At 49.4% G+C, this 10,884-nt stretch overlaps 1 protein-coding gene and 1 long non-coding RNA gene across 2 annotated transcripts in view; one reads left to right on the top strand and one right to left on the bottom strand.

Moving 5' to 3' along the window:
• Positions 1-2,396, bottom strand: part of RASSF2 (Ras association domain family member 2) — a 39,085-nt gene extending 36,689 nt beyond the window's left edge. The window contains exon 1 of the mRNA XM_031434204.2: positions 2,228-2,396. The gene's annotated coding sequence lies outside the window, so the exon portion shown is untranslated. The remainder of the gene's footprint in view (positions 1-2,227) is intronic.
• On the top strand, positions 1,233-4,620 carry LOC135318527 (uncharacterized). The gene is made up of 3 exons (XR_010376662.1): positions 1,233-1,412; positions 3,405-3,510; positions 4,311-4,620. It is a non-coding gene; the product is annotated as an uncharacterized LOC135318527 (long non-coding RNA).
• Positions 4,621-10,884: the final 6,264 nt, after the last annotated feature.

The following is a 10,884-nucleotide window of genomic DNA, read 5'->3' on the forward strand; positions in this document are numbered from 1 at the left end:
CGAAGCTTGGCTCCAGGGCACCAGGGAATAGACCCAAAAGTCAAAGCAAAACCCGGCGATTGAGCGGTCCCAGGTAGGCCAGCACATCCAAGAGCGAGGAGGAAAATGGAGGGAAAGAAAGCAAGGTGTGTAGGGATGTCTACCGCCCTGGATCGACTCCTAAGAGAACACAAACTGGAGAGAGGATCTGAACCCTCCAAACAGAAGCCAAGCAGACGTGCACAGCAGTGAGCTCTGGAGCCCTAGGAGCAGAGTGAGGCCAACCTCAGGAAGGGAGGGACGCTGCTCCACTGGAGAGGCCGCAGGACAGATACTGCACACGCCCTGCCCCACTCAGCTGGGGGCAGAGGGCATATCCCCTAACTTCCTCTGGAGGAGGGTGTGACTAGGGGCCCCAGATCCCCTGGCCTCCTCTCAGCCAGGCTCTGCAAAGTTGCCCGTCATCACTCTAACCAGGTTTCACAGGCATAAAAATGAGAGCGGAGGAACATGCGATATACCTGGGCTACACCTCAAAGATTATCCTGTCTCCTCAGGACTCTACCTCTGCTTTCCCATCTTCTGAAGAAGGAGGAGGACACATCTTCTAGCCTTCCCAGCACAGGGAATCCTGAACTGAACCAGCCCAGACTTCCAGGTGCCCGGGCAGGTTGCATGCTATACCTCCATCCTTTTCTCCCAGGACAAGAACTACCGTCTTTCCAAAGCGACCCCACTGCTCTGAGCTCAGTCATCATTTGAAGCCCTCTTCTATCCCCCTGAGGCCCAGTGGACTGTGGCAGCTGCCAGGCATCAGAGGAGACCTGTTCAGAGGAGAAAGCACAGCTGGTAGCCACACTCATGGCCCCACTCCAGGGTCTCTGATCCCAAATGGGCACCTCCCCAGGCTAACTCCATACTTAGGTCTTTCAGACACTGCACTTGGACACAAGTTTAAAAAGAAAAAGACCTCTCCTCAAACAACCCAATATACCTTAGCCATGAGAAGTTTCTTTAATTTTTCAGACGACCTGCAGAAAAAGGTGCCAGTGAGTAACTGTGGATTGGTAAGTAAAATAAATCCAACCCCAGATTCCTCCACCAGATGCTCTGGAAAGAAGGCTCCTGGCTCTGCCTTACAGCTGTTTAAAAGAATCATTGTTTCTAATTCTTTCCTCCCATTGTACCAGATCAACTGTGACAGGAACTGTTGTCACTGGTTTATACATTCACTCATCACATGTAAAGTGATGTATACTATACTATAAACCTGGCCAGCTCTAGACATGGCCTCTGTTCTCTAGAAGAACAAGTTCTGGGGACCCAGACTGCACACCTGGGAATAAAGTGCATAGCAGCGTTCAGAAGCCTCCTGTCACTGAGGGGCTGAGGAAGGAGCTGTGGACAATCCAGGACCCACAAAGCGCCCCAGGGTAAGATGGAATCCTCTGTCTCCCTGTCTGGCCACTAAGCCTCTCTGCTGTCCCCAGGGCTCTCCCAGGTTAGGAGCTGAGTGCAATGCAGGCGTTCGAAATGCAGAAGTGGCCGCCGTTGGCTCCAGGCAGTTGCCCCTCTGTTGAAAGCAGACGCAGTTCGCAACGACCTCCGGCACCAGCAGCGGAGGCGGGCAGGGAGACAGCAAAGGGGAAGTGCCACCAGGACCAAGGGCCCTCGCGCATCCAGCACCCCTGTGATGGCAGAGGGAGGCTCGGGCGCGCCGCCGGCCCGCCCGGGAGGCTGGAACCGGCCTCCTGAGAACCGTCCGTTGGGCAAGGAAGAAGGGGACCGGACTGGGGTCGGACACTCCCCAGGGCTGTCGGGGCCTGCCATCCTGGCACCTGCCGCCCAACGCCTTCTTGCCAGGAAGTCCCGGGGATGGGATGGAGGCGCCTTCCCGCCGTTGCTCGTGGCGCAGAGATTAGGAAGGACCCCCAGGGGTCGGAGAGGGAGGACGAGCCTGGAGCCACAACTTTCTCCGGCGGAAGGCAGGAGGGCTGGGGCTCCGTGCCTACTCGGCCTCTGGGGAGTCCGCACGCGCGGGGACCCCCGGCATCTGGGGAAGGAGGGAGGAGAACAGGGGCAGACGAGGACTGGGGGGCTGACCTGGACGGGGCAGGGCACTCTGCGGGAAAACTTTCGGCGAGGCGAGAGGGGGACAGGGGAGAGAGGACCGCCCAGTGCACCACACCTCGCGCCCCGCAACTCGCGCCCTGAGCCTCGCTCCCCGCGCCCCGCGCCCGAGCCTTGCCTGCGTCCCGAGCCGGCTGCATTTCGAGCGCGCTGCGGGGACTGTGGAGTTGGAAAGTGGGGGTGCTGCGGCCAGGGGTGCTCCAGTCCGCGCCTCAGTCAGCGGTCGGCGGGCCCGGCTCACTTCCAGCAGGGCTGGGCGGGCGGCAGCCGCGCCACTGAGGGTCGGGCGCCCCGCCCCCTCCCGCCCCCCGCTCCCCGCTCCCCCTCCCGCCCCCCGCTCCCCCTCCGCCCCTCCCGCCCTCTTTCCCGCCGCTCTGCCTTTATCTGCCCCTATCCGGTCTGACCGTCTGCCCTCCCCCTCTTTCTCTAGCTCTCCATCTCTCCCCCACACCTCTCTTAGCCTTTCTTCTTACCCCCTCCTCTCCCGCCCTCCCTCCGGAGTGGGCGGGGCTTCTCCCCTCCCTCCCAGACAAAGCTGTGGCTGCGCGTCCCCTCCTTCCCCGCCTGCGACTCGGGGCTCAGACTGCCAGCGCCTCTTCCGGCCTGGGGTGGGTGGGTAGAAGGGGGTGGGGTGGGGTGGGGAGGATGAGCTGGCTCCCCTCACCCCATTCTCCGCGGCTGCCTCCAAAAAGGATGAAGTCTTGGCCCGGGCCCCTCGGCTCGCTCCGTGCTGTGACAGCCACTCCCAAGAGAACAGTCACGCTGTCCCGCGGAGCCCACTTCAAGCGCCTTGGATTCCCCAGGCGGAGGATGTGGGATTTTTTTCCCCCTAACACCTGCTGCTTACTCCAAAAAGGGTTTGAGCTGATCAAGGCCCCTTGGACTTATGCGGCTGGTAGACGACAGCAATGTGAAGGAGGCCAAGTTTCTTTGTCCACTTCTCACCTCCCTCCTTAGCCATCCCTGGATCTCCAGGGGCTCTCAGAGCACAGGAAGCCCTGGAGCACCCCAGATTCAGGGCACCTTATCTGTTGCCTCTCTCTTATCAGAATTCTTACCCTACCCGCCCCGCTGCCCCCAACCAACACACACACACATACTCCAGCCCTGCAGACTCAGTCCCCACACCTTTTGGCTGGAAGGGAGACTAATGGTTAATGGGTAGACAAACCTCTGGGTACAGCTGGGTCAGCTCATCCCTCCTGAAAGCCAAACAGTCTTTATAAATTCATTGTTTGGATCTTGGAATGTGTCTCCCTTAGAAACAATGTTACAAATGGTGATCTGCTTCCCAGGCTGGCCACCAAACTCTTTGGAAACCAAAACGCAGCTGAAGAGTGGTGCTGAAAACCGTGTCTTCTACCCTGGAACAAGGAGACCTCTGATCAGCTTTTTCTATAGGTATAGGGGGGAAAAAAGAATATATATATATGTATATCTTCTGGTTCTTTCCCCTCTAGCTATAAACACAAAGCTCAATCTTTAATTCCCCCTCTCCCACTCTAAACTTTGGAGTTACTACTCTGTACTAGTTAAGCTTCTTCACTTTGCAGGTAATAAGAACACTCTCAGGGGAATGTATTATGAGGACATGGGGATTTCCCTATAACCTCAGGGTCAGAACTACAGGGAGAGTTCTGTAAGAGGCAAATCCAGAAACTGGAGGGCTTGTATTAACCCAGAAAGTCTCTGAGGAGTCAGCTCTTCTCTTTTATCAGAGACTGTCCTCTGCCCCCTAAACACATGACAAAGGGTAGCCATCGCTTCCATCACTGGGGCTTAGAACTCCCTGCTGAAGAAAGCAGCCGTGTCCAACTAGAATCCCTTAGTCTCTTCTCTAGTCTCCCATGAGAGCAGCTCATTGGCCCAGCTTGGGTCAGGTGACCATCCTATGACCAATCAGCTGGAGCCAGAGGTAAGCTTACATTGTCCAAATTGCCAGGAACCTTGACTTCTTTAAAATAATCCATTCCTCTCCACTTACATTCTCTGTCTTGGTGAATACGTTGATTGATTAGTTCAAGACACCAGAAAACATCTTTCTTTTCATCAATTTCCCTGTACAGAAAGCACAAGAGAGAAAGGAATAGGCCTTTATCCTTCAAGGCAATGTAGGGACAAGACTTCTGTAAAAGGGCTAATATTTTGCAAATAGTAAACTGATATATTAAAGCCCACCCTTAAGCCATGTTTTCTTGCAGACTTCCATCCCCAGGGACTGGACCAGGAGGCCAGGAGGGACATGGCCCCAAGGGAGCAGCAGAAAAGTATTTCTAAAATCATCCTCCAGTAGAAATACAATGCATGTCACAGGTGCAATTTAAAACTTTCTAGCTCCATTAAAATAGTAAAAAGAAATAAGTGAAACTAGTTTTAATAATATATTGCATTTAACCCAGTATAACCAAAATATTACCATTTCAATGTGTAAACAATATAAAGAAATTATTCATGAGATATTTTACATTCTAGTTTTGTGCTAAGGCTGAAATCAGGGATGCATGTACACTTCAGCACATCTCAATGTGGACATTCAATTTTCATCAAAAATACTTGATCTGTATTTAGGCTTTATAAAATTTTCACTTGAAAAAGTATACTCACTTACCTACAGTATTCCAACATGCTTAAAAGTTTCCCAATAACTGAACTCAGTATCAATTTTTAATTTAAGGTTTAATTAATTAAGGTTACATAAACTCAATATTCAGTTCCAGTAGTCACATTTCAAGTGCATAATAACAACATGGAGGTAGTAGCTATCATATGGGACAGCACAAGTTTAAAGAGCAAGGAGGTCACTGATGAGCTTGGAGTCTCAAAGCAAAACAATGACAGAAATGTCAAGCACGGTCAGAGAAAATGATTTTCCGGATTCTTTTATGTCCCCCTATAACATGTCAAGAGTCATCAAGAGTAGATCCGAGTCCTACTTTATGCCTGAGGAGAAGCAGGAGATGCAGGAGACACAGAGTAGCTGGGAGGCTAGATGCCCACTCCTCAGCCCCCAGTGGATTCTGGGAGAAGAGAGGAAGCAGTAGGGGTTCTTCTTACAAGGTTACATCCCATCAAATCTCCCCTTTCATTTCTGGATGAATTGGATACCAATTACTTGGTGTGAAAATGTTACCCTGCCATAAGACAAACTGAGACATTTTCAAAATTGTATCGATAGATGTTTACTAGACATCTGTGGTCTCCAGGGGGCCATGCTAAGCATGGTGAGAGATTAAGAAAAATAAGAATTATGAAGCCAAAACCCTAAAAAGCTAGGCAGCATCTAGTTTAATCTTGTCATTTGGTCGGCTCAGAAATTGAGAGAGAGAAATCAACTTGCCACACCATTTGGTTGCAAGAAACAGAAGCCATATGAGCCAGCTTAGGTAAAGAGAGATTGATTTTAAAGAACCAAGAGTTTCTTGATGAACTCATGGGAAGGAAATGAGCCAGGTCCAAGATGAACTAGGTTGCAACCTACAGGCTTCATTCTCTCTCTCTCTCTCTCTTTCCTCACTCCCTCCATCCCTCCTTGTTTCATATATTGCCACCTTTCTACATATATGCTCTAACCTCTGCCCAGATGGCAGCCTTTATTCCAAAGTCCACACACCCTTAGATCCTGCACCCACTGTCAACACACTCAATCTCTGGGTGCCATCAGCTGTAGTCAGGATGGGGGTGGGGGTTGAGGGGGTGGCGGCTGGATGTGAGATGAGTCAATGTTCTCAGAAAGGGGAGGAGTGGGCAAAAGGGGAAAGTGTTTAGAGTCTTTACTGAGTGGTCATATCATCTGTTCATCTCCCACCTGTTGGCCCTTGCACCTCTGGCAGCCCAGATTCATGGCCAGGCTCCATGAGGGGCCCCCTCAGCCCATCACTTCCTCAGTGCTCTCACTGTTTCAAAATGCATCTAAAATGAGCACTTCTTCAGGTCAACCAGCCCAAGAACCGAGATGGTGTCTTATTACCGGTTCATCTTTTCCGTTTGCCACACTGTGAGCACTCAACACTATCTGATGAGTGAAAACAATGAATCTGATTACATTATTTGCCAGATCACAAGCATTAACTCACTTACTTATCATATAACCCTTGGGGGGAGGTGCTATGTTTCTCTTCATTTTAATAGGTGAGGAAACTGAGCACAGAATGCCTGTGTAACTTTTGTAGCCAGCAGGTACCAGAGCTGGGATGTGCACCTAGGAAATCTCACAGGGGGAGCCAGAGTAGGAGGATGCTGTACCCAGAACCAGCAGGACACCCAGTTAAGCCCAGATGTCTCTTCACAAGCCCCCGTTGCCAGGGTATTCCATAAACCCACCATCTTTACCACCAGCAAAATTGAGATGAGACTTTAGGGAGTAGGTGCGGATGGGGCAGGCAGAAAGGAAATTTTCAGAATTAGCTGAAGTTAACCTGAAATAACCAAGTTTATCAGAAATTAACCAACATGTTTTCTGTTACTAACCAAATAGGGGTTCAAAGTAGAGATTAAGTTGTACTAAAAAAAAAGTTTCATTTATCTTACATCAGAGCATTTGACTAAAAATCCAGGTGAGAGAATGAGATAAATGCTTTCAATTTTTGCTGCTCCAAGTGTGGTCCATAGTTCAGCAACGCAGACATCACCTAGGATTTGGCTATAAATACAGAACCAGGCCTCAGGCAAAGTTCAGATTTAACAATATGGCAGGTGCTCTGTCTGCTAATGGTGGAGACCCTCTGCTTCAACAGTCTCTTGGCACCTAGGAAGGCAGGACTAGGTATGAGGGGAGATCTCAGGAGGGAAGTGACATGTGGGTCAAGTCTTAAAGGGGGAGTAGAACAGGAGATCCTTAGGTCAAGAAGGACATCCCAGGCAGAACCACAGAAAGTTCAAAGCCATGAAAAACCTGGGCGGGTCAGAGGAACGGTGGGTGGCCCAGGGTGGCTGGAACAGAAGGTGAGGGGTGAGAGATATTTTATGTTCCACTAGTGCAGCCAAGAAACAAAATTTGAGATGAGTCGACGGCCCTGGTTCCTGTGGTGTTTCTGGAATACAGCTCCCCTTTACCTACACGCAGGGCCAGGGGGTGAGCCAACGCCATCTCTCTCACGGAGATGCAGACTGACTAAAAGGAGCCTGTTAGGGGAGGTTTCTTGGAGGACAGACAGAGTGCCTGGGCCAAGATACCTCTGGAAAGAGCCAAGGAGGGGAGGGGAGGACAGCCCAGCCATTGGCCTGTGTGAGATGCTGTCCCTCTGCCCAGAGCTGGCCAGATCTCTGCAGTCGAAAGCCAGCCTTCAGGGCTTTCCCCACTTTGAGGCCTGGACTGCCCCTCCTTCCTGGCCCCGGCCCACCCCACCCTCCTCCACACACAGGGACACAGAGACGAAAGTTCAGCACGTCCTCTGCCATGCTCTACCTAATTGCTTTGCTAGGAGACTTCCTGACCCAGCAAGCAACCCCATGCCTTCCTGCTGCGGCCCTGATGGAGAATAGGCCTGGGCTTCCAACAACCTTAACCTCTTCCTCCCCAGACCCCAGCCATCAGGGATGGGGTGGGCGGAGGGTCTTGAAGGAGCTAAATGACTGGACAGAGAATGTTATTTCCAACATCCAGCCAGTTGGCTCTCCTTCTGAGTGAATGGTGAAAATAGTGCCCTGGGCAAGCAGGGCGGAAGGTGCAGGGAGATGGGCACCATCCCCAAGATGAGGCGGGAGAGGCCAGGTCATGCGTTCTTACATTGTAGGCCACAGTGAAGAGTTTGGGGTTTCATTTGTATTGCAGTGAGATGCTCTTAAATAATGGATTATTTTAGAGATTAGACCTTACATCCTTATGGGAGAAGCTGGTAAGGTACCATCTGTAAGAAGACCATTGGGAGATCAGAAAAAAGTGCAAACCAGGAACCACAAAGCAGAGGAAATGAAGAAATCGACAAAAGGCTGTGTCTCCATGCTCAGTGGTAAACCTGGGTCAGCCCATGCAGGCTGAAAGGCTGGACACAACGTGGGGGCAGGAAGGACCAATGAGAGCCCAAAAGGATAGACCGGAACCTGTGAGGACAAACCGGAAGCTGTATTTGTCTTTCACAATCTGTGGGTGACCTGCAGAAGCTGGTGCGCTAGTCACAGCATTGCACTTACCACTTGTGGAGCAGTTGCGACAGCGCTGCTTCACGTGGCGGGACTGACACTATGTTCTATATTCTCTCATCTTCCAGAGACCCGTGGGGTAACGAGGGAGAGCAAGCCTCACTACACAAGTGCATTTCAAGTCTTTGAAAGTTCAGCATTCCACTAGCCAGAGTAAGTCACATGGCCAAGTCCAAAGCCAAGGCATGGGAAGTCCACTCCATCTCTGGTAGGAGGAACCAGAGCTGCATATCAAAGTGTGCAGACTCCGGGTGGGTGAATAATTGAGAAAAGTGATAAACTGCTTTTCAATGTTACACTAATCTGTGTGACCAGAGGTAACCGTGGATGTGCAGAGAAGGGGATGGATTCAGGAGACAGTTGCAAGGCAGGACCCATGGGGTTTGATGAGAGATCGCATACAGGAGATGACAGATTAGGAGGAATCACGAGGGAGTGCAGTACAGCTGGAGGAGAAGGAAGGTGCTGTCTCCAGTTTGAGAGGCATCCCATGGTGGGGTCAAGTAAGCAGTTGGCTTTAGGGACTTGAACGTAGAGACAAGGTCTGGAGAAAGGTTTAGAACAGACAGTCATCAGCTTATCAAAGCCTGCCAGAGGGCTTTGTGACGTATTTGCTTGTGGCCATAACCTGCGACCTTGTGGGTGGTCTATTCTCCCTTCTCCAACCACACACCCTGATATGGACCCTTGAAGACATCAGCTCTCACAAGTTCAAGGTGCTCCATGCCGCCACCTAAGAGGACAGTTGTGTCTCAGGTTTAGAGAGCTGAAAGGAGGAGATAAACTCTGCATTTGGCCTCGCTTAGTTTTTGTCTGCCTGACTTACCAAAAGGGAAGGGTTGGAATCTCCCACTGCCAGGTGGACTTACCAATTTCTTCCTGTAGTTCTCTCATTTATACTGCATGAGTTTTGAAGCTATCTGATTTGGTACGTGCTTAAAATTGACTCTTCTTTGTAAGTTGAACCTCCCTATCCTTTACAATCTTTTTTTTTTTTTTTTTTGCCATAGGATTCTAGAATTAAAGACATGCAAAATACAAGCCAGATACTTAGTATTTTAGATTCAACTAAAACAACTGTCAAAGTGCTTAGAAACTTTCATAAAACTTCTAAGATGCTATCAACTTCTGAACATCAGGTGTTGTAGCCTTCAACAATCACAGCCACACTTTTGAACCTGGTACTGCTCCTTCCCCTATCACCAAGTTAAGATGGCTTGGAATTATGACTTGACCTCATTAGGGATATTTTTCCTTTCCTTTGGCCTTCACTACTTTTTTTAAAAATTGAAGTATAGTCAGTTACAATGTGTCAATTTCTGGTGTACAGCACAATGGCCCAGTCATGCATATACGTACATACATTCATTTCATATTCTTTTTCATTAAAGGCTATTGTATGATATTGAATATAGTTCTCTGTGTCATACAGAAGACATTTTTTAAAATCTATTTTTATAAATAGTGGCCAACATTTGCAAATCTCAAACGCCCAAATGTATCCATCCCTTCCCACCCCCTTCCTCCTGGTAACCATAATATTGTTTACTATGAGTCTGTTTCTACTTTGTAGATGAGCTCATCAGTGTCCTCTTTTTTTTCTTTCTTTAGATTCCACATATGAGTGATATTATATGGTATTTTTCTTTCTCTTTCTGGCTAACGTCACTTAGAGTGACGATCTCCAGATCCATCCATGTTGCTGCAAATTGGCCTTTGCTACTTTTTAATAACCAGGTGCTACGGACTATTTGTGCCCCCTCCCTGCAAATTCACACATTGAAGCCTACTCCCTAGTGTGTTGGTATTAAGAGGTAGAGCCTTTGGGAGGTGATTCAGTCATGAGGTTGATGCTCTGGTGAACTGGATTCGTGCCCTCAGAGGCCTCAAAGGGCTCGACCTTTTGCCCCTTCCCCCATGTGGAGACACAGCAAGATGGCTGTCTCTGAACCAGGAAGCAGGGCCTCGCCAGATACCAAATCTACTCCGCCTTGATTTCCAGCCTCCGAAACTGTGAGGAATGTTTGTTGTTCCTAAGCCACTCAGTCTGCGGTTTTCTCTGAGAGCAACCAGGACAGACCAAGACACCAAGTTTACCCAGATACTTATTGCTCACTTTCTCTCCGTAACCTCCTACAGCGCTTTCTTGCTTTGTTTTTCCTCATGTTTAAACACTTCATCCAAAGTATTTGAGTGGCGGCTTTTGAGTGGCTAGACCTAAAATTCTAACTTCAAAGTTCTTTTCCTTTGGTTCTTAAGAATGTAACTTCACCAACGAGGGTTGTTGCTGGGGAATCTGGAGTCTGTGGGAATCTCAGCTCGAAAGGGCTTTGCTTTTGCTCATTCTCTCCGGAAGCTTTCAGAGTGATCTTTGTCTTGTTACTCTTAAAATTTTATTAGCTAGCAGCGAAGATGAATGAACTACATTACAGTTACGAACCCACGTGAAAGAATCTCTCAGTAACTTTTTGTGGGGGGGGGATGGGGGTGTAATTAGGTTTGTTTATTTTTAGAGGAGGTACTGGGGATTGAACCCAGGACCTCATGCGTGCTAAGCATGTGCTTTACCACTTCAGCTATACTCTCCTCCAGAATCTCACAATAGCAAGTGAAATGTGACAATACATGTACCGTGTC

The sequence above is a fragment of the Camelus dromedarius genome, chromosome 18 (assembly GCF_036321535.1).
Source record: "Camelus dromedarius isolate mCamDro1 chromosome 18, mCamDro1.pat, whole genome shotgun sequence".
Classification (NCBI taxonomy): Eukaryota; Metazoa; Chordata; class Mammalia; order Artiodactyla; family Camelidae; genus Camelus; species Camelus dromedarius.